We start from the raw sequence: 22,437 nt of genomic DNA on the forward strand, positions 1-22,437 counted from the left end.
TCTGGGAAAGCATTGAAGGATGTTAAGCAGGGTGATAAGATTCAAAGTAAGGCTTAAGCATATTGTTCTGCAGACTGGAAAATGGATTGGAGATAAGGAGATAGCTGGAAGATGCCAGAAAGAGTCATGATGGACGATGATGAGGGCCTGACCAGTTCCAGCTGAAGTGGGGACGGGCAGGAGGAAATGGATGTGAGAAATTCAGGACCTGGCAGGAACATGAATACTGGAGCAATGGTGAGTATGGGTGGAGGAAGGGTGCAGGATGTCTTAGCACCAAGATTGGTGATTGGGTAGATGGTGGTACAGTCAACCAGGAGAGGAGCTGAGGGAGGCAGATGCAGAAGCCATTATGTATATAGTTTTAGACCTGATCTTGTTTAATGTTTGAGAATGTCGAAGTGGTGGTGCAGATGAAGGAAATGGTCTGGAGCCCGGGAGAGAGGCCAAGGTTGGAAGTCAGGTAGCTGTCAGAATTATAACCCATGCACATTGATTTTGGTGAGATGGAACCCTATCTGAAAACCAATTCATCAAGAATGATATTCAAATGTATCTTAGTACTCGAGCTGAAAAGCTCCAGAAGACAGAAAAATGCTCAGTATTTGTTCTAGAAGGTCCCTTGTGAGCCAGCAGGAGTTTGCCAAGAAATGAAACAGAGGGTGCCCCGGAAAGGCACTCAGGCCCTTACTTGTCTGCTTTGTGTCAGAGTCAGGAGCCCAGCAGGGCCAAACCTCTTTATCTTGGAGTCATCCTTCATCAGATGGAGTGTTCACTTATTTCCTCTCCAGCCCCCGTGCCCTTCCTACCACCCCCACCTCCTCGCCTTAGTCACTGAAGCTGAGTCATCCACTGAGCCTATTCCTATCACCTTCCCTCCATCAGGGCAGAGAGGGTTGGGGCAGGAGCTTCTGGGCATAGGGGGCCAGATGGGGACAAGAGGAAGTATCTTAGACTCTGGGTTCCAATCCCTTTACCACCATTTCTTCCCAGGAGACAGAGGAAGGAGTGAGGCTGGCCAGTCTCAGTGACTCCCAGGAAGGAAGGGGGGAAAAGGAACAACTTTAGGGTGCCAGGCAAATGCCAGATGTGTTAATATCCATTCTCCATCACAATGGGGTGGGGGGCAGATGAATATGAGGCTCTCGAGGTTAAGCATTTCTCCAAGGTCACATAGCAGGTATATCTGAATTATCTTACAGCTCATACTATTTCTTCTATATTGCTCTGCTCTCTGTGTTATCTTTGGGGGAGGATGGCATTGAAGCGAACTTGTTGGTGAGTGCCTACTATGTGCAAAACACTATGCCAGAAGTAGCCAATAGAGGCATTCTTCTCTCAAGAACATGACATCTCATGTTGGAAAACTTTGATCCTTTGATTCATTCCTTCAGTATTTTCTGAGTACCAGCTATGAGCAGAGCCTTGGGGACTATGGAGATAGGCAACTCAGAGCGTCAGCCCTAGCACGCTCCAACACTGATCGCGGGATGCAGGGATTAAACAGTGAAAGGAGTATTTCATATTCTATGAAGAGTTCAAGGAAGATTTCTCAGAGTTACTTTCAGGCTGACATTGAAGGCTGAATCTGGGGAAGGGAAGTGAGGACTGTAAGAACTGTAAGCATACTGTGGGAGCAACTGCAGGAAACAGAAGGGATAAAGGGGAAGTCGCATGGGTTGGCAGATATTGGGTAGTTGAATTGCAAGAGATGTTGGGTAGTTGTCGTTGGGTTGCAGAGAGAAGCTTTTAAAACACTACTAGCAAGAGATGAATTACTGTAGCCTTGACTACGCGTATATTCTTCTGTTGACCCATCAGCCCTTGATTGCATTCACCCCTGTTATTGCTTCCTCAGTACTAGGTGCTGGGCATCTAGGGGATACAGGGATAAGATGGAGAGGAAAATGCAGGAGCGGTCGCTGACATGAAGGTTAGAGACTCAGATCAGACGGTCACAATTCTGTGGATCTCTGAAGACTGTTAGAAAGGAAAAGAAGATGGTATGAGAGAGCATGCAATAGGGAGACCTGTTTTGGGGAGTGGTAAGGAAGGGCCTCATTGAAGAAATATCACTTGAGCCGAATCTGAAGAAATGAATACAAGTAATTAGGCTGAGTGTGTGCATGGGAGAATGCGAGTGTGTGTGTGTGTGTGTGTGTGTTGAGGGCAGGGAATATTGTCCCGGAAGGATGGCATTAATAAAGAGAAGACAAGCATCCTAGCAAAATAACAAGCATTCTACCAATGTTTGTTATGTTTATAATAAGCATTCCAGCAAAAGAACAGTGCAGGGTGGTCTGGAAGCTGGTGGCACCGTGTTGGGGTTATCAAACCCATAGCCTTGTGCACATCCTGGGAAGCTGCAGCTGAGCATGGACTTGGATCTTTCAGCACGTCCAATTGTGGATTTTCTCTGATTTTCTCTGTGTGACCTCTGTGTCTCGACATCTTCATCTATGAAGTGAAAGAGCGCACACCTACATACCTTTCAGAATGCTGATACTAACAAGAAATGGCAAAACCCAAGTCATCTACAGGCATCCTCTCAAGGACTAACAATTTGAAGAAGAGGTCAAAGATCAGCACAGAGCTTTGGGGTGTCCGTCAGACACACACGCAGACATGCACGCATGCAACACAGGACTTAGCACTGTCAGCCTTGAGTAGACAGCTGTGGCTTTCTATTCCCGTTTCTACCCATCTCTAAAGGAAGAGGAGGGCTTTCTGAATAGACAAATGCAGGGTACCGACACCGGCACTGTGCTTCTAGGGGTGCCCCTGAGAAGAGACAGCTCCCTTCCTTTTCTTTATTTCTTTTTTTTTTAAGTTTTATTTTTAAATTTTATTTTATTTTTTCCTTTTCCTTATTTCTAGCACCCTCTCCCTACGTTACAAAGGGGCTTTGGTCTGGAGCCAAAGCACATCAGACACAAGCATTAATGTCTGAGTTGAGAGTAGAATTCAGATTTCTGCAACACTGAGCTGCTACTTTCCGAGAGCTGAAGCCTTGGCAGACTTTTCTGGTTTGTCGTACAAGAGGCTGAGAATGTTCAGATTCTTCAGAGGGGAATCAGAGGGAAATCAGAAAATATGTCTATGCTATTTAATAAGTTCTGATCTCTGAGAGCCTGAAAGATAGGGACAGTCTTCAGAATGTCAGGAGGCATTTTGGTCTCTAGTCTCCATTCTGGCACATAGCGGCTGTGTGACCGTGGGCACAGCCACTCCCCCCAGCTGAGGCCCGGTTTCCTCACCTCCAAAACAAGGTGGTTGATCCAAGATCTCTGGGTCCTCGCAGCCTGAAATGATGTATTTCTGGGACTTGAAGCCGTCACGGGAAGACCCTGGGTAGTACTTAACCTGGTTTTGGATCACCGTTTGCCTATATTTGTAGTCTGGAAGGACCCACTCTCTTTCTTGCCATTGTCCTGTTGCCCAATCCCAAGCTGCAAATAAGTTTTCTCCACGTCGCTTTCAGTACAAGCATTTTGTGGATGGCTTCTACATCTTTTCAAGATTTTCTGTTCGTGAGGGCCCAGTGAGTCTGAACTGATGCCAAATTAAGTTTGATTTATAATACAGGTAGTGCAGTGATCAATCAGGGTAGGCCAAATGGAGAGTGATGGATAGCGTGATCAGGAATAGCCAGGGTAGGGATGAACAGAGCGGTTTTCTCCAAACAACCTGTAATTAAAGCTTTCCCCTTCAGCCCCATGACCCAATGGTCTCCTTCCCTATTCCTAATTGAACAGGATTTTTCCTGATAGTTAAGAGTTTGCTTGTTAAATGTGCTTGTTAAAGTCTTTTAAAAATACATTTACAATTGTGTGTGCAGGTGTGTGCATGAGTATCTTCTATGATTTGGTTCCTGTGTATGCCTTGATTTTGATACATCTTTGATTCCAGGGGTTTGTGAAGATTAGGAAAGGAGACTGACAAAAGCCTTAGGCTGTAAGAAAGCCTAGTATTGGGGAGCTTTCTTAACTCTCCTCTATGAAGGAGCTTGAGAAAGTAAGAAAGTAGAAAGCCTGAGTCAGGGCAACCTCCAACTCCTCTCGTTTTCTTTGGATGAGCATGACAGCCCTGGGAGGTGGGAGGGCGTGGACAAGGAAAAGGAGGCCCAGAAAGTCACCCAGCCAGCACGTTTCAGTGCTTGGATTCAATGGCTACCTTCAAAAAAGAGTACTATGTAATTGCCTAAGTCTCTCACGGTGCACATGTGAAGCGAGGTTTGTGGATGAGGAAACAGAGGCTCCAGAGCTAATCTCCAAGGTGTTCTCTGGTCTGTGATTTGGCTTTCCCAGGTAGACCTGGGACTTGGGTAGAGTCCCATCACGTGGTGGTGCTTCTTTTTGCCCTATTATGAGTGTTACCACTCTGGTGAGACAGTTTTAGTCACGGCTTGCACATCTGTCATTCTCTGTCCCTTTGAAAACTCATTTCATGGTCCAGTAGAGCCGAGTTTCATCCAATAGCACTCTGACTTGGTGGCTTCAAAGCGTGGTGCCAGTCCTCCAGCTGGGTTTGGGGCAGTAATTCTTAACAGTTTGGTAGTTAAATTAGAAGCAACAATAACACAATCATCAGGTTTGGTCTGACACCCTGACGATTCCCAGCCCTCACACTGTAAGTGGAATAGGTGAAAGGGGATTGATGGGTTTGTGATTCTTCTAGAGAATGCCTGCCTCGTCTTCTTCAGCTAGACAGAACAAGAAAATTCCCTTAGCATGGACCAAAATAGTATGTTATGGTTTGGAAAACTTGTACTTTGTAGACCACCTCTCAAGGCTCAATGCTAACGGGCTAGAAATAAACTGGAACAATTAATTCTAAAACTATCCCAAAGGCAAGCCTTTTTTCCAAAGGTCTCGGTTGGTTTAATGTCTGGAGTGTGTGCGGAGTTTTTCTCTCAAACATTAATGCAGTTATATATCTAACTCTGGTCTCCAGAGCTCCAGGGTCCCCAGAAACGGAGTGTCCTAACTTGTGTCTGTTCCCTTTCCAGGGTAGCGCTTGCATGAGTGCCCCACTGTGATGAGACAGTGGACTTTCAGAGATCAGTACCATGAGATGCTCCAACCATAGCAGCTTGGTTCCCGGTTCACCTCAGGACAATGCAAACTGAGCTATGCATTTACTGTAATTCTAATCAGATGACTCTATAATTGGAAGAACACCAGTGGCATTCTGTCTTTGGAGTCTTCTCCATTAAGCTACTGAACGAGGGCCAGGGGACCTTTGCTTGTCCCAAATGCGGTCCTGATAGAGACTTTGGGATCTGGGTACTATGTTCCATTGTGTAATAGGATCACGTTCTTTCTCCTCTTTTGGAAGGACTCTAAATCAGTCTGGAATTGGCACATCAGGTGTAGAGAAGGCATTTCCCTGCTACCTTGATAAATTCTGGCCAATTGTTCTTCTTACAGTAAAGAACAAGTGAAATAGTAAACCAAGTACGTGTGCATTGGGAGCAGGGCGGATGTGTGTGCTTGTGTACATGCTGGGTGACAGTGACTGAATATTTTAGGCAAACATTTCCAAGTCTAGATCATAATCATATGTGGTAATGGTTGTCTAAATAACAAGAATAATACGGGGAAATTCTTTTTTGGAAGATTTTATTTACTTATTTGACAGAGAATGAGCAATGGGATGGGACTGAGGGAGAGAGAGAGAGAGAGAGAGAAGCAGACTCCCCGCTGAGCAGGAAGCCCAATGCAGAGCTCAGTCCTAGGGCCCTGGGATCATGACCTAAGCCAAAGGTAGATGCTTAACTGACTAAGCCACTCAGGCACCCAATAATGTGAATTTCTTAATCGCTCTGGACACCTCAATTAGAGACAGAAAGAAACATTAAAGACAAATGTATTAAAGAATCAGTTTGTGGTAGAAACTTTGCAAAGTAACGTGTGGCTTTGGGAAATATAGAAATGAATCAGACCAGATCTAGACCTTGAGGAGCACATAATTTGGAGAGCGAATTTGTGCTCAAAGAAATTTTAATTCAAGATAGAAAGTGTGTGGCCTGGGGTATTAGGGTTCAGAAAGAGAGAAGATCACTCCCTGGTGGAATGATCAGGCTTGGCTTTTTGGAGGAGGTGGATTTCAAGCCAGATTTCAAACGATGGGAAGGATTTGGTTCAAGAGAACACCAGAGGAAGAGATCATTGCAGGAGCCAAGGTGAGAGGGGAAGTGGGAGGGTGTGTGTGTGTACCAGTGAATGTTGCTTTCAGGCAGCCAGGATGAGTAAGGACCTCACCCCTGGGGTCAGTGATGTGGGTCATATTCTCTACATCAGTGTTTCTCAACAATTAATGCAGACCTCAGGGGATCTTATTAAAATACAGTTTCTGATGAAGTATGTCTGGGGTAGGGGCCTGAAGTTATGCATTTCTAGTAAACTCCCAAATAATGCTGACACTGCTGATCCCTGGACCACCCTGAGCAACAGGGAATCATTGAGGATTTTAAGGATTTTAATCATTGAGGATTTTAATCATTGAGGATTTAAGGATTTGCACCTTGCACGTCCCTTTGACATTCTAAGGTCACACACACACACACACACACACACACACACACACACACACCAGTGGTCCTGCAAGTGAGGCTCATGTGAGTAATTACTTTGCATCATCCTTTCCTCAGTTGTACTGACTCAAATAAAAATCCAGGTAGAGGGTGAAAGTGGACACGGGGCAGAAAGAAACTAAAGACCTGGCTTCTAGAAACCAGATAAAGCACAAACCGCAATGTAAATGCGTTTTGGTTTCACAAATGGTTTCTCCCCCTGAACTGTTTATTGAAGGGCAGAAGCAAGCCGAGGAGAGCCTTTATATTTGAAAGTGATTTAAATACTGGCCCTCTGGCTTGGTCATTAATAGAATGTTATAATATCACGATAATACTTTAATTGTACTACAAAGAGAGAATGAGAATCAGAGTCAAAAGATCTGACCTTAAGTCCTTCAACTTCTCTGGACCTCACATGAGCTTCCTTATCTAGAACACAGGAGAATAATCCTTTCTCTAGCTGACTTTCAGTTCTTCAAAAAAAAATCAAATGAGCTAATGGGTGTGAAAGTGCTTTGCAGACTGAGAAGTACCTCACAGGTGAAGTGCCTCTCAGGTGTAATGGCCACCTCTTATTCCTATGGAGGGAGATAACAGTCTTTTCTCTGGTCTTCTGAATTGCTGGCGGAATGACTTAGCAACCATGGGGAGGAGCCCATGATGGCCTCAGAGGCAAGGTCCCAGGTAATGTGGCGTGAGAGATCCTCCTGTGGAGTTCACTTTGCCGTCAGAGCAGGATGCACCTGCTATAGGGTCAGATTTACCCTTGCATCTGGCTATATAGCTTCCTGTGATCTCTGGGGAAGTGTTATCAGCAACAATACTGGTGTGCAAAGCATCCTCCGGGAGGGACTTCTGGGGCCAGACCCGGGTGCCCACGAGCTATTTCCTGAGTTGTGTCCTATGTTCTCTGTAGCTCAATGAAGGTTTTTCTGGCTCAATCCCTAGAACGTGTAACACAAACAGGTAGGGATATTGGTTAGGTAAGGGTAGAATTAGGAGCATCAAGGCTCTAAGGGTTAACAGAAATTGGGTAAGACACCAAGAAGGAGTCCTTTAGCAAGATAGGAGGAGGCCCAACAGGTGGTATTCAGGATATGTGGGGAGACAAGGAGATAACTCCTATGAGCCTGATCTGCAAAGTCAATAACTGGGAGCCTAGAGCTCACTTTTAGGGAAAGTTATACTGCATTTCATAAGTGATAGAACTGAGTTTTCTTAAAACAACAGACATTAGAAATAACTGGGGAGGTAAGGTTCATGCGTCATCTTGCACATGAGGAGCTTGCCCTGGTTACTCTGAGTTAATTAAAGACCCTGCGTGAATGCCAGCTCTGTTGGCTCTCCATTGCTGTCAGAAGAGGGTCATCCTTTCTGCCTTCCTGGCCTCAGTTTGCTCTTTTGTAAAATGAGGGGATTGAAAGAGCTGTTCTCTTCTACCTGTACTCTTCTAGCTCAAATATTCAATGAGTCCCAGGGACCCAGGTTTCCATCTCGGCCTACAACCTCTTCCCAACCAGGCCCTGCTCCTAGGAATCATACCTTCCCCTTCCTAGGAATCATACCTTCCCCTTCCTTTCCCTAGGGAATCTGCAATAATGCTTAATCCCTGCTCCCACACTCACTTTCACAAGAGGAAATCAATAGATTCTTCAAGCGGTTGGACCACAGGATGATGCCTGGGCCCATTTTGTCAACCAGGTGGCTCTAGTGAGGGAAGTTGTATGAGTCATTGTCGGCCAGAAATGTAAATCGGGCCTGAGGCTTCCCTTGCAGCAAAATTTAGGTCATTAATAATAGTGAACGTCTGCACAGCACGTTACAGTTACAACACACTTTACATACCTCATTTGCTTATCACAGCTATTCAAAGATGTAGGTGTTATTGTTATGCCCATTTTACAGATGAGGAAAATAGACCCTGGAAGTATGGTAACTTGCCCAGGGTAACAGGAAGTGTGTGAGTGGCAGACCTAGTACTTAGCTAAGACTTTGGACTCTACGATCCATACTCCATGCACTGCATCTCTTTGTATCAGGCTTCCTGTTGCCTATTCAATCTTCATGGAAATAAAGAAAAGCAAGGAAGGTCAACCTATTCAGGGTCATCTACATGGAGGTCCTTTTCTGAATATGGGATAATTGCAGTATCAGGGTGGGTAGGTGAATCATGTCAAATGGTCTGGGAATATGGAGCTGACAGTCATACTATCTCTGTTCCCCCACCTTGCCTCTTTTGCCTTCTAGTCCTCACACCGAAGCCCAAGCCTCCTGATTCCCAAGTCAAAGCATCCTCCGACCTTGCTTTTGCAAAATATGAAACATAATTCAAACATGTAAAAAGAGATGAGGAGGACGATAACAAATACCTATTGCAAAATAACTCTTTCTGTCATTGGCCCCCAAATTTCTAGTTCTTCCACTTCTGGGCTCACTGTGTAATTATACTTCCTGGCCCTTTGGGAAGGGTAGGACCATATACCTAGTTGTGGCCAATTAGTTGTGAGAGGCAGTAACTTGTGCCACGTCTAGGCTGGGCCATGTAATTGCTCTTTGCTTCCCCCTGGTATAGCCAACAGCAAGGAGGTACTGGCCACTCTCAGTCTTGGTTCCAGAGTGACAACAATAAGCGTAGCCCCTCTGGCAATCCACCATGTATGAGCAAAAAAGAAATCTTTGTTGTTTAAAGTCACTGAGATTTAAGGGTTTTGTTGCTGTAGCAAAATCGTACCTATTCTGACCTGTACATTCATATTCCCATCACCCTGACTTCTAAGAATACTAACAGCTTTTTATTTTATTTGTTTGTTTTTTGGTTTTATTTAAACTCAAGTTAGCATGTACTGTATTGTTAATTTTGGGGTAGAACCTAGCATTTTGTCAGTTGCATATAACAGCCAGTGCTCATTACATCAGGTGACCTCCTTAATGCCCAGTTAGTTACCGCATGCCCCTCACTTCTCCTCCAGTCACCCTCATTTTGTTCTCTGTAGTTAAGAGTCCCTTATGGTTTGTTTTCCTCTCGGTTTATCCTATTTTATTTTTCCTTCCTTTCCTCCATATCCATCAGTTTTGTTTCTTAAATTCCACAATGAGTGAAATCATGTGGGTCTTTGTCTTTCTCTGACACTGTCTTATCTCACTTAGCATAATTCCCTCTAGTTCCATCCATCCACACCCTTGCAAATAGCAAGATTTCATTCTTTTTGATGGCTGAGTAATATTCCACTGTATATAGATACCACATATTCTTTATCCATTCATCAGTTGACACTTGAGCTCTGTCCATAGTTTGGTTATTGTGGACATTGTTGCTGTAAACATTGGGGTGCAAATGCCCCTTCAAATAGCTTTTTTAAAGAAACAAACGTTATCAAAGATAACTGAGTCCTTTTGCAGCTCATTTTTCCCAGCACCTTTTCTTTTCTCCCAGAACAGCTACCACTCCAAAGATGGTATGCTATGTCTCCATCTTGTCCATGGTTGGTACTTAAGTATATGTCCAAGACAATAGAGAGTGCAGTTCCATGTCTAAAATTTGCATGAATGACAGAATACCAATTTATTCAACAAATTGCTTTTTTCATTCAATATTTTTGTTTTAGGTGTAATTGTATTGGTACATTTTCATTCACTTTAACTTCAATGTCATGTTCCTTTTTTATGTATGTGTTATAATTTATTAAGCATTTCTCTATTAACAAAGTTCTAAATTTCTTTTTCTCTCCTATAAACAGTGATGCAGTGAACATCCTTGTGTAAAGCTCTTTGTGTAACAATTTCTCTCAGTAGTATGCCTGAAAGTGGAATAGCTGTGAGATAAGGTATATGTAGCTTCAAATTTAGTAAGTAATTGCCAGATTTCTCTCCAGTTCTACCATCAGTGTGATTGTGCTTTGCTATTGTTTTATGTCTTCACATAAACACTTCATATTGTCAGATCTTAAAAATTTTGGCCTAGCTGATAGGAGTGAAGTGGCAACATCTTAACTTTTAAATTTGTGTTTTGTTGATTGTTAGTGAAGTTGAACATCTTTCCATACGCTAAGGATCATTTTGTTTTCTGCAACGTGCATGTTCATATAGTCTGCTAATGTACTTCTGTTGTTTTTTTCATCTTCTAATGGATCCCCCTCTCTCTCCATATTCTGGGTATTAATCCTTTGTCAGTTACACAAGTTGTAAATGTTAATTTTGTTCATTGCCCAGTTCTCATTCTCTTGCAAAGCTACTGGCTGCCTGCTTTTGCACACAGTTGAGTTTTGAGATCACAGCAACTGCATGGTGAAAACGGCTTGGGGGTGTATTTTGAGAAGCTTATGTGAATGAATGTTCCTTGACTCTAAGCTACCTGTAGTAGGCTAAGGAATGTGTCTGTGAAAGGCCTATTTTGCTTACTCAAGGATCTCATTTGCTAATATAATTGTGCGGTGGGAGCAAAAGAATCTGGTGTAAGTGGAAAAAAACCTTAGTCACTACGAGTTGTTTGAATGGCTCAAGACTGAATATCAGGGGTGACTGGTTGCCCACTGCCAGGATGAACCCTGGCATGATTTGCCTGGCTCTTTTGACATTTTGTAGACACAACATATGAAGAGGGGCACCTTAGAGAAGTTTCATGCTCAAGTGGCCTTTTCTCCCCCCCTACATGCCTCAGAGAGTCTTCACAAGGGCGTACTCATGGGAAGGCTGGACACATTCATCAGAAGGTAGGGCAAAGCAGTGTCTTAGAAATGCTTTTGGCTTTCCAATGGGGAGAGTCCCTTTAAAGCTTTGTTTATCTCTCAATGCCTCAGTTAACCCCAAGAGAAAAAACTTAGCTTAGGACAGGAAGCTCAGAGCACCCAAAAGGATGACTACATAGCTCAGGACTATTTATGTCTGCATCTTACATGTCCCTCCATGCTATCCCCAGGGGGCCAGGCTGTGCTGATGCTCTAAGGGGGCCTAAATATACCATCACTCCCTAGGAAACCAATGGGTATGGCAGAAACTGAGCTCTGGGATCAATTATGTTGGTAAAACTACAAATGCAAGGGTGAGCCAGAAGTGTTGTGGCTTAGGAACTACTTGGTGAAAAAAAAAAAAGAACAACAACTTGATGTTCCCTAGTAGAACCCCACGGCCCCAGGGGAGGTGACCCTGGCTGTCCGGTCGACTAGCCAGAGAGCTGGGCCTGAGTGGCTAGACACACCTTCCGTTTCAGTTGACTCACTTGAGTGGCAAATTCTTCTCTCCCTCACAGTCCTCTCATCTTCAAAGGGAATTCATTAAGCCCCACAATGCCATCGGCACTTGGCCAGGTGTTGTACTGGCCCATTAGGTGGACACAGGCCACAAACTCAGGAGCGTGCCAAATGAGGTGCAGGGCAGCTGAGAGCTGTTGACATCCCCTAGGATTGCCCTGAAGCACTTTCTATAAACCCTCCAGCTGTTTCAAACTATTTGTGTGTGGCTCTCAGCGTATGCTGTGTTCTTCCTGAAGCCCCTTGCCTTAGCTCACTCTGTTCCCTTTGCCTGGAATACTTTTCCACTCAATACACTCAAATGCCAACTCCTGGGTGGGGGCCTCCTCTGATAACCCCAGGCAGAACCGAGTGCTCTGAATTCTGTGTCACCATAGCATTCTGATCATTGTTAATATCACGTGTAGCATTTTGAGCAGGAATCAGCTGCTCAATTTTTATATCCCCTAATGGACTCAATTTCTTGGAAGTAGATTCTCTGGCTTATTCACCCTCATTTCCCAAGCAAGAATTTAGTAGGTTTTCATAAATGTGTGCTGGATTCAATGCAGCAAGGGACACATTTCATGCTTCCTATTTGATTCTAACCTTGAGTGTGACTGGAAGCAGGTCATGTCTCTCTGAGTTTTACTTTCCTTCTCTGTGAAATGGGTGGAGGAAGATAAATGAGAAAAATGGCCTCTAAGAGGTTTTCTGGCTCTCTTGTCTGTGATTTTTTAACTCTGGTCTCCTTGTAGAAAACTGATAGTTCCTTACAACTTTCAAACACCAGGATGATGTTTTCATTTTCGTATATTAGAGGGCCTAGTGTTTCCTTCCCACCTCTAGTCTGTCACATTTTTTAAATGTGTATTATTTAGCATCTTGCAAATTCTCTAACTAAAGTTTCAAGAAGTTTCTGGGATTAGTTGGTTGTAGAAAGTGTACAGCTTCTATCTCCTCCGTCAAATAAAATGGTTGAACTAATTAATTCTTTAAAAAAAATTTTTTAAAGATTTTATTTATTTATTTGAGAGAGAGAGTACAAGCAGGAAGAGCAGTAGAGGGAGAGAGAGAAGTAAGCTCCCTGCTGAGCAGGGAACTGGACACAGGATTCGATTCCAGGACCCTGGGATCATGATCTGAGCTGAAGGCAGATGCTTGACTGACTGAGCCACCCAGGCACCCCTGCACTAACTGATTCTTTAAAAGGAATTTTTTATTGTATTTTCTAATGACGACTGTCAGCTTGGATGTGTGTGGAAAGGGTCACTGTGTCACTGCATGTGTTGCCCCAGAGTCTCTCTTCTCACTAATGTAGTCATGTTGCTCATGCTACGCTTAACAGCACCTGATACTACCCACTTCCTATGCTACCTCTCTGCCCCTTGAGTTGCAGGTTTAGAGCTTCCTGCGTGGAGAAGATTCAGCAGCTGTCATATTCCTATTTTATAAGATGCTATTAATGCACAGTTATGATCTTCACAACTAACCTATGAGCTGAGGAAGAACTGAGGTTATTATTGACCCATTTTGCAGATGAAACTAAGGCTCAAAGAGGTGAAGTGACTTGCCTTAAGGCCATCTGGCTAAGAAGATCTTCTGAGCCTGGCCCAGTGAGACTTACTTATTTCCCAGGGTTTTGATGGTTATTGACTCCTTGAAAATTGTTTAGATGGCTCCTGTATTGCCTGACCACTCTGAGGCCTGTTATCTGGTGAAACCAGAAGCAGGTGATTTTATCTGAAGGAAAGAAGGGGTCCTAACCCACTACTAATTTTGTGGGACCAAGTGGCTGCACTCATGAATGAAGAGGGAATTCAAATGAGCTAGAACTGTCCATTTGGTGGTTTCTATCATCAGCATCTCACTATGCCAGTAAATGAGTTGTTGAAGCCTGAAAGCTTCAGAGGACTGGTGGGGTGGGGAGGGATCATGTCAGCAGCTCAAGATCTTAGTGCCCTCCCCTGAGGGCTACAAATCCAGCTCAGAGAGAGCATGACTTACTAGCGCACCTCTCTGAGGCTCAGCTTCTGTATCTACAAAGCAGAGACAGTAAGCCCCTCCCAGCTTACTTCAGGGTGGTTTAAGGGTCAACTATTATGACGGAGGTGGCAGTGCTCTGGAAGCTGAAAGTGCTGGGGGGAAAATCAGGGATCATCATGTTTACTCCTGTTATTATCCTGCCTTCACTATGAATGGTCTCAGCAGAGGGAAGTAAGCCCAGCCCAGTGTTATTTTCCTAAAAGTGGCTCCAAGAAACATTATGCAAGAGGACACAAAGCTGTAACAGTGTGAATAACCACAGTTCCTGCCCTACCTGCCTGTCAGAACACCAGAGAGGATTAAGTTAGATAATGATGTAAGAGCATTTAAAAAATATAACCGTTGCTATTATTATGACATATTCTTTTTCCTCAAAGGCTAGAGGTAGCCCTTAATAACCTGAAAGGAATTTGTCCAAACCCTCTATGATGCTATTTGTGTTGTGGCCCTGCCTCATGCTGGGAGTGAAGAGTGCCACTTAGCTGAACGGTGAGAAAGGGCTGGGCTGGAACTCGTCTGCTCTGGTTTACTCCTCATACCTTTTGGGTGCTCTTTTTGAATCAGTGGCTCTAGCTTTTTGTAATGATTTGTAAGTTTCTGGGCCCCTTGGCCCTAACTGGTCCCTGAGGACCAATTCCCTTTCTGAAGAGGGCATTTTTTTTTTTTTTGGTTTCTTTCTTGTACCTGGGGAAAAATAGTTACTCTCATTGTAAAGAAAAACTCCTTTCCAGGAGCTTAAAACACAATTGAAGTGGAAAGGGCCCAACCTTGGTGAAAATATACTTTTTATTTCCCAAGAGAAGTAGAGACGACTTATAACATGGAAAATAGACTGAGAATGTTACATTGTAATTAAAAATTAAAGCCATAAAGATGGCGAGAAGGCAAATATGTTATAAGAGTTAGTATAGTTATTGCACTTGATCATTAAATATAACCCTGAGCTTCCTGGCAGGCAGGACAAGAAAGTAAACATGATGACTTACATAATTTTCCTTTTCTGATTCAAAGGGGTATCCTGATGGAATTTTTTCTTCTGGTACCAATTTTGAAAAGGAATTTAATATTGGGCAACCCTCAGGGTCATAAATATGTCTACAGCAAGAGTTTTACAGCTAATGCAGGAAAGTTCTTATAGTTCCATCTCATTTCCCTTTTTGAACCCCAGGCTCATTACAAATACTGATGAAATTTCTTCACCTAGATATTCCAGAGTCACCTGAACATCTTCCAAACCGAACTTGTTAATTTCTTTCCGAAATTAGTTCACCCCCCTGTGTTCATGATCTCTGGTAAAGCATCACATGTACAAGCTGCCCTTGCCAGGCAAATGTCCCCTTGTTTAGATGATTCCTCCCCCCAACCTCCAGCCCATGCCCCGTCACTCCTGTGGACTCTGTGTCCTTGATTTTGTTTAAATCCCTCCTCTTTTCTCCACTTCCAACATCACTACTTTGGGCCAAGGCACCCCATCTCTCATCTGGGCTGTTGCAATGGCTTCTTATCTTGCCTTCTTATTATTCCATCCTGTTCTCCACAATGCCTGTCTAGAGACTGATATATAAAAAATGCAAACCTAATCTTTCTCAAAACCTTGCCAAGGCTGCACCTTGTCTTCAAGGGGAAGTCTAAACGCCTGGCATGGCAGATGAGGCTTTCCACATGCTTACTTTCCAGCCCTCGCTGCTGCCACACCTCATACCCAGTCTCTAACATAGGCCATTTGTTCCCTCAGGGCACCTCTCCTCTCCCCCAGCTCACATCTCTATGCTTTGCACAGGCTATTCCTTCTTCCTAGAAATCCTCCCCTTCTTTGAAAATCTGGTGTCCTCCATTCTGGGAAGCTTTTCTCATCCCTTTTTAATAATCCCCATGGTTAGATTCTGTCCCCGCTGAAGCCCTCAGCATCTGGGATATCTTACTTATACTTACCACGTGCTGCTGTAACTGCTTAGTTCCTGAGTCCTCCAACAATACCAAATCCTTAAAGACAGAAATGGAATCCCACTCATCTTAGATTTCCAGCTCTGTACATGGGCCTGACACAGTTGGAGTCTGATGAGTATTTGTTGACCAAATGGGTGGAGGGAGAAATAGAACCCTGAGGCAGAGTCTAGGATGTGTTTGTTGACTCTGGGATCAACAGAACTCCCTTTACGATATCTGGGGGAGTAGGTCTATGGACTGCGTTTCAGATAAATTTCTCTGAGATCATCTATCTCTCTGTGGTAATCTATTGTAGGCTCTGGAGGCAGACAATGAATGATTTTGCTGTTGCAAAGCCCTCAGTGGATGACCTACTGTGTGCCTGACCTGGTGACCCGCATACCTTGATCATCCTGTGTGTGTGTGTGTGTATGTGTGTGCGTGGGTAGGGACAGTAATATTAAGGGAAGGAAGAAGTCCAACCAAGAAATGGATTATAAGGGTGTCTCCTTGTACACCCAGGGTTTCCCTTAAGAGAAGTTGCTTTCTATCAAGCACCTGGCACGCCATCAGTGGAGAACCTGTTCTTTGCTTCTCTCCATCATGTTTCACATCATAGACAGTTTTGTCAAGTGCACCTGAATTAATGGGGGCACTGTTTAAAATGCAGATTCCCCAGTTTCCTCCTGCTCTCCCCTCAAAACACCCCTGCCTTGAAGATGTTCTCAAAGTTGCCTGGGAAAATCTTTCCAGCAAGCCCCTTTGCCTAGCTCCTTGGTGGTACTGTTATTGCTCAACATTGGCAGAACTTGGGCTCGATCTTGCTTTTTAACCTCCATGGGCCATTTGGTGGAGAGGTTGGTGGGTACAAGCAGTTAGTTTCCAATGCTCCTGGGCCTGGTGCAATAGAGCTGAGCAACCCCAGCAGGTCTGGGCAGTATTTTTGTACCACAAAGGCCTCACCTGAGTGTGGCTGTCCTTGGCAAAGACATAAGAGGCTGTTCAGATGGAAGATGCTAGCTCCTGTGCAAGACTTGGCCAGCACAGCATAGCTGATAATTAATAATAATAATAATGTCTAGGGCAGCCCAGTTGGCTCAGCGGTTTAGCGCCACCTTCAGCCCAGGGCGTGATCCTGGGGGTCCAGGATGGAGTCCCGCATTGGGCTCCCTGCGGTGAGCCTGCTTCTCTCTCTGCCTACATCTCTTCCTCTCTCTCTCTGTGTCTCTCATGAATTAATAAATAAAATCTAAAAAAAAAAATAATGTCTAGCAAATCACTATTCAAAATAAATAAAAATCATTCACAGCCACATAGGATTTTGATGTTCTCAAAACTCTTGGATTTGCATTATTTCCTGTGATCTCACAATAGTCCTGTGAAACAGGGCTATTCTCATATTACAGAGGAAGAAACTGAGACTCAGAGGAGGCAGCAAGGTGATTTGTCCAAGTTCACGCAGATGGAATTGCTACCATTTGATGTCAGGTTTTCTCACTCTGTTTTATGCTACATTCCATTCTGCCTTGCTCGCTCGCTGATCTCTTATGTTATCGGATAGGAAAGTTGAGGAACATTACTAAGAATGATAGAACCATATTTGAGGGCTCACCAATGTCTGTAAAGAAATTTACAATTCATGATTTGCTATAAAAATGCCAAGTATGAATTTAAATAAAAATAAGAATTCTCATTTTTGGAATTATTGGAGGAGCAGACACTGTGGCTCTCTTAAAACTTTAGTCCTGTGTGTCAACAAGGCTTTCCAAGTTCATCATACTGATCTAAGCTGTCAGCAAAGTTTCTGTGGTGTGCTGTAGCTGGCTTGCACCCATTAGGGAAAGCCAGTGGTAGGCATCTTTTCTTTACTTCATGGTTTAGTGATGTCACATTGCTAGCTTGAAATCAGCCATGGCGCAAGAATCTAGACCATGGAAGTCAGCAAATGTTACAATTCAGGGCTTTTCCATCCCAGAGAACCAGACATTAAACATTTACCAGCACATCACTGCTTACAACTAATAGTAACTTGACTCAAACTAGAAGTTCGGAAGTTCTCCTCTGTCATCTGTGAGGGACCATCTTCAAATGCTGATTTTTCTTCTAACCACAAGTCATACCCCATTCATGGGATCATGCCATTCCTTAAATAGGAGGCCCTTTCTGTCCAAGCTTGCAAAATCAGATGGATGGGTTTCTACTAATAGGTTCTCAGATTTGTATAGTTTGCAAAATGTTTTCACATCCCTAATCATTTCTGTGCTCTGCATGGTCTAGGGGACAGATGCCTTCTCATCTTGTTAGAGAGGAAGAGCCTGAAGATCTGATAAATGATGTGACTGGTCCCAGAATCACGGGCCTAGCAAGTGGTAGCCACGGGCTTGGACTAGGTCTTTTGCCTCCTTGTTTTGTTATCTTTCCCCTTGTACTAGGCCCTTCCTTTACTCGTGATACTTGTAATACTTGCAACTCAGGCTACTGGTCTGGGGCAAAGAGAAGGGACGCCTCCAGTAGCCTGGGGTACAACATTTGTTGCTGTACCTTAACAGAAAAGGACAGACATACCAGCTTGGGAGTGTCCTCAAACAATTGCTAGCCCTACTTTACTGATCCTGTGCAAGGAAAGGAGTCCACTTTCACTCCCCTTTTGTCCTTGGTTCTGTCTTTGATTCCTTTAAAAATTGTTATAGGGACTTTGTGTCTTTGGGTCCTGCTGTAAGTCCTGCCCTCAGCAGGAATTGGGAGCCTCCTAAGTGACTGGCATTAATGCCCTGCTTCCCCTCTTGCACAACTCGCAGCTTCTCTACTGCCCGGTGATGGAATTATTGATTGGTAAGCATTTCACAACACATTTTCAAAACATGCTGAAGGTCAAGAATTAATGACTCATGGGCAGTCACATTTCTTTCTGCCTCAGCCCCTCTATATTATATCGGGGAAGTTGGTTAATGGAAGTCATTGAAGAAACTGAGGTCAAAGTTAACTGTTCCAACCTTAACCAGGAGGACTCTCAAGTGACTTGAAAACATAATTCTTGATCTTCTGTTTGTTGATTAGTCTGCTGAATCACTTTGTTCTTTAATACCAAAGAATCTAAGAAGGGAATGAAAGGATTTCAGGGCTGATTTTGCCACCAACTTGTCTTAGAGTATTAGAGTACTAGAGTACCAGAGAGGTACTCAGCTGAAGAAAAAGGCTTGGGTGATACATAGGGGGAACTTCGCTCTGATACCCGTGATTCTGTATCAGCCCTTTGGAGAACAAAGCCAAACCCCTGCTCCAGGCCTGTAGATAATTACTCACCTCTGTGCTTGAGGCCAGAAAGAGCTCTGTGTGCAACAGTGTGGAAGAATGCCTTAGCAGAGAGAATTCCAGATCAGAAGGCAGGGGTTCTGGGTTAACTCTCAACTTTGCCACCTAGGGTTTGAATACACCAACAAGCTGCTAGACCTGTTAGGGCCTCAGTTTCTTCACTTATAAAATGGAGACAGAAGAAAAATGCTTTCTTTCAGAGGGCTGTTTCAAAAGTCAAGTGATATAATGCGTGTGAACTTTTTTTGGTACAAACTATAATGCGTGGAAAGACCTACAGTATACTTCTACATGGGCTAGTTGAAAGTCTTGGGGTAATGAATATCAAGGGGACATTTTTTTTCTTCTTGATGTGAAAAACTTGTCTTCACCTCCCCTCCCTCCCAGAAAATAATCTAATTTGCAGAATTAGTTTTCTGAATGCCTTTTCAGGAGCAATGGTGGGATCGGAAATTTCTTAATAGTTTCTCCTTCAAGTTGTTATACTTTAAATATACTGAAGGTCCTGTAATTCTAGTATAGTATAATCCCAGAAGTAAGAAGTGTGATGAAGAAGAAGTATTAGTGATGTCTGCATCTCCCGGATTCAGCAGCATAGCCCCCTCCCCACATATATTCCCACATGTTCATCCTCTCCAAGCTGTGTGGGCAGAGTTGTTCCCCTGCTCCTGAATAGAGAATGAGCCAGTAAAAAAGGAAGCAAATTCAGTTATGTAAAGCATATCCTGGATGAGGAAAGGCAAGTATGTGTTTCGACTTGATTGAAATAGCTTTTTTTCCCATCACTTTGTTCTCGTCAGTACATGTCAGAACTTACCGAGACCTTGGCAGTCCCTGCTCTCACCTCTTCATTGTACGGAACAGATATCTAAGGCTTAGAGCCTAGAGGTGACTTCACCAGGGTCACAGAGCTAGCATGGAGCAGAATCAGGGTTCAATCACCTATCTTCTGACTTCTCCTGTCTCCTATCTCCATTGCATCACATGTGGAGAGAACACTGAGAATCTAAAAGAAGAAAGAAAAAAAATAGATCCTTATTGAATATCTTGGGTTACTGGTTTTCAAGGAGAGTTTTATGACTATAAAGGCAGCAGTGGTGCCTTAAGAGCAATGGTAGCTAGCTTGAATGAACTTATATAATAAACATTTATCATAGAACATGTGTCATCCAACACCTGCTAGATCTGAGCATTGGAGCCAAAGTTGCTTTTATTGTCAAAGAAAAGAAGGGGAAAAGGAACTTGGCTGAAGGAAGCTGGAAGACTTTTTACTAGAAAATTTAAAGGCAATTTCTGGAAGAAGGGGAACACATTTCCAAAGACTTCTAAAATTTATTAAAATGTGATTGGGTGAATTTAGTCTTTAGAGGAGTGAAGGGCACTAAGGATCATTTGGTGCCTGAGGCCTCTTCTGGACAGGTCTCTACTGTCTACCTTGGTCACAAGGCCCTAGGAGCCTCAAGGTGGGCAGGCCCAGAGGTTTCCCAGAGCAATGTCTGAGGTTGCTGGTTTCCATTTAGGCTCCCATGCAAACACATACCAAAACACTTGTGGTTCTCACTGCGATCTCTTCTCATTAGCAGAACACAACCAAAGTCAAAGAGACATGGGCCATTTGTCTCTCCAACTGAATTCATCCATGTAAAGTGGATTCTCTGGCCTATTTTGGAGGTCAGCCTACATCAACAGAGTGAGACATTTGCCCAATACATGGTCACTTCCCTTTGGCTACCCACAACTTCTGAACTGCAAGAGCTGTTCATTTATTTCCTCACCTAATAGTTATGATTAAGGGAGCACAGAACTAGAAATCTTCTGCTGGTATAACAAGCTCTCTGTACCTCAGTTTACTCACCCATATGAAACTATCCATTATCTGCCTGGTGGACCTCATTTTGTTGCTGTGAGTATCCAATGAATGACATGTGGAAATGCTGTTTCAATTCTAAAGCCGGCCAGGAGGGTGAAAGGTTGTTGCTACCACTCTGCGCCCAGCAGTGTACTAGGCACCAGGTGGGTTACAGAAGAAACGTAAGAGGTGGTCCCTACCCTCCGGAAACTTACAAGCCTGGGTTGGGAAACCAAGACACATCCAAACAAAAAAAGAGATGCAAGGTTGTGTTTACTACTTCAATGGTAGTTAATGACTCTGAGACCGCTAGAAGAGTACGGAAGGTGGAGATCATTAACAGGCTGCAGAAGCTGGGAATGCCTCTTGGAGGAGGTAAGGCTTGAGTTGGGTGATGAAGTAGATAGAGAAGATGGAGAAGATCTTTATGGGTGTGGCACCTCTGAGTCAACTAATGGAGGGTTTTCTTGGTAAATCAATTTACTTAGAGTTAGACCTCCCAGTCAAGCTGGAGTTATGGATTTAAGTATTTGAGGAGAGTTGTGGAAAAGGGAAAGTCAGAACAATTTGCAGGTCAACCATAGGTTATGATGACTGGGGAGGCCTCACATGTGAAGGAGGGACGTGTAAAGAGATAGAGGAGGGAAGGGGACTACAACAGGAGGATGATGTGCTTCTGCACCAGACCAATGGAAATAATAAGAGGAAAAAAATGTATGTAAGTGAAAGATAACCCTGTTTGTAGGGAGAGAAGTCATGTTATTAACCCTTTATCTTCTCTTTGCGTCTAAACATTGAGATCCGAGTTAAATTAGGCAAGGAGCGGCAAAAGATGGGAGTGTTTTTATATGTATATTGTAAGATTTTTGAAAACCCAGATTGATCTCACAGTGTCTATTTGTCTACCCATTGAAAAGGATTTGAAGTTGCTAGTTAAATCATAGAATGACAGGTTTTCAGAGTTGGAGAGGACCGTAAAGTTTAGCTGGTCACGTGGTGGTCAATGTCAGAATTTCTGCTCCAGTATCTCCAGCAAATGCTCATTCTTCTTCTCAAACCTTTCTATCCAGGGAGTTTATTTCTGCTTGAAGAAGACCTGCCCAGGACTGGATATGCCTACAACTTCACAATATTCTTATTTTGAACTTTTATGAATTTCCCTGACTGGTTGTCTTATTGGCCCCCAGGGAGATAGAGAACATTTAAAAGTTCTTTCACATCTTCTGGTTTCAGCCATTTAATTGAAGAGATAGGCCTGATCGAAGATGTGTTCCCAAATACATCTCATCAACCTCATTTATAAATTACCTTTTACATTGGATTAATAAAATGCTGTAAAATCTCATCATTTCTGTTTTTATTTATCACTCGACTCAAAGACAATAGATTCTGGATCTTACAGGATAAATAAGTAAGTAGGTAAATAAATAAATACATAAAATAAACAAATAGGACTTAGTTGTGAGATCCTTCTTTCCTTACTTCAGGAAAGTAAATTGGGG

The 22,437-nt window shown here is 43.4% G+C and overlaps 1 long non-coding RNA gene across 2 annotated transcripts in view; it reads left to right on the plus strand.

Moving 5' to 3' along the window:
* The window catches only part of LOC121477525, a 38,933-nt gene extending 16,698 nt beyond the window's left edge, over window positions 1-22,235 (plus strand). The window contains exons 8-9 of one of the 2 annotated variants that reach the window (XR_005984277.1): window positions 74-237; window positions 22,006-22,235. This is a non-coding gene — a long non-coding RNA (uncharacterized LOC121477525). Of the gene's footprint in view, window positions 1-73; window positions 9,589-22,005 lie in introns of those variants that run through there. The other variant, XR_005984276.1, reaches the window with a different exon arrangement.
* Window positions 22,236-22,437: the final 202 nt, after the last annotated feature.

The sequence above is a fragment of the Vulpes lagopus genome, chromosome 17, assembly GCF_018345385.1.
Source record: "Vulpes lagopus strain Blue_001 chromosome 17, ASM1834538v1, whole genome shotgun sequence".
In the NCBI taxonomy this organism is placed as follows: domain Eukaryota; kingdom Metazoa; phylum Chordata; class Mammalia; order Carnivora; family Canidae; genus Vulpes; species Vulpes lagopus.